This window comes from Trachymyrmex cornetzi, unplaced genomic scaffold (genome assembly GCF_001594075.2).
Source record: "Trachymyrmex cornetzi isolate Tcor2-1 unplaced genomic scaffold, Tcor1.1 scaffold1063, whole genome shotgun sequence".
Taxonomy (NCBI): Eukaryota; Metazoa; Arthropoda; class Insecta; order Hymenoptera; family Formicidae; genus Trachymyrmex; species Trachymyrmex cornetzi.
In genome coordinates this window covers 127050-128476 of record NW_017295613.1, presented here as the reverse complement: position 1 = coordinate 128476, position 1427 = coordinate 127050, and the positions used below count along the sequence as shown (strand labels likewise).

The window sequence follows — 1427 nt, the reverse complement described above, 5'->3', positions numbered from 1 at the left end:
ACGTCAAAATTGCCACTTTTGAATTTTTTAAACCACTCAAAGCACTGTGATTTACCAAGAGCATGCTCACCGTAAGCTTCGATAAGCATTCGATGCAATTCTGCAGCAGTTTTCTTCAAATGGTAACAGAAAATCAATGCTGCCCGCAAATCGTAGTTTCCAGGCCCAAAATTTCGTCATGTTCAACGCTATTACAAACTATACTGTTGTATGAAACTTGTATTGTTGTGAGTTGAAAATTTTTGTCAGATGTCAGAACAAGGAAATGGCGTCAATGATGCGGTCTGACGGCAACTACATTGACAGCTGTGGCCATCTATTGGTAAATTCCGGTTTCATATTTACATACCTGTAGAAACATTAGTCGATTTGTGTCTGCATCATAAAGTTATTCTCGACTGAAAATGTCAGTTTACGAGCCAAATTCTCGTCAGTTGCGGGAGGTTTTAATTTTCTGCTTCAATATGAAGAAATCTGCGGCTCATCGAATGCTCTCAAATACTTATGGTGAGGCCGCTATTAGTGCAAGAACGTGTCGTGAGTGGTTTTAACGCTTCAAGAATGGTGATTTTGACATCGAAGACCGGCATAGCGGTGGAAGAGAGAAGATTTTCGAAGATGCAGAATTGGAGGCATTACTTGATCAAGACTCGTGTCAAAATCAAAAAGAATTTGCACGATCATTGGGAGTGACTCAACAAGCCATTTCAAAACGCCTCAAAGCCATGGAAATAATTCAGAAGCAAGGAAATTGGGTGCCGTACGAGTTGAAGCCGAGAGATGTTGAACGACGTTTGTTTGCTTGTGAACAGCTGCTTGAAAGGCGAAGATGGAAGGGATTTCTGCATCGCATTGTGACTGGGGACGAAAAATGGGTTCATTATGATAACGCCAAGCGCAGAAAATCATGGGGAGTTCCCAGCCATACTTCTACGTCGACGGCCAAACCGAATGTACACGGCTGCAGGGTCATGCTCTGTATTTGTTGGGACCAGCTTGGAGTAGTGTATTATGAGTTGTTAAAACAATTACAGGCGATCGGTATCAAATGCAATTGATGCATTTGAGCCGAGCATTGAAAGACAAACGGCCGCAATACAACGAGAGACACGATAAAGTGATTTTGCAGCATGACAATGCTCGACCCCATGTTGTGAAAGTGGTCAAGACATACTTGGAAACGTTGAAATTGGAAATCCTACCCCACCCGCCGTATTCTCCAGACGTTGCTCCCTCTAACTATCACTTGATTCGATCAAAGGCACACGGCCTGGCTGACCAGCACTTCCGGTCTTATGAAGAAGTAAGAAATTGGATCGATTCGTGGATCGCCTCAAAAGATGACCAGTTTTTTTGATGTGGGATTCGTACGCTGCTCGAAAGATGGGAGAAAGTAGTGGCCAGCGATGGATAATACTTTGAATCAT

At 43.0% G+C, this 1427-nt stretch overlaps 1 protein-coding gene across 1 annotated transcript in view; it reads right to left on the bottom strand.

The window, feature by feature from the left end:
- LOC108760094 (fatty acid synthase-like) overlaps nucleotides 1-1427 on the bottom strand; it is a 43876-nt gene that overhangs the window by 18239 nt on the left and 24210 nt on the right.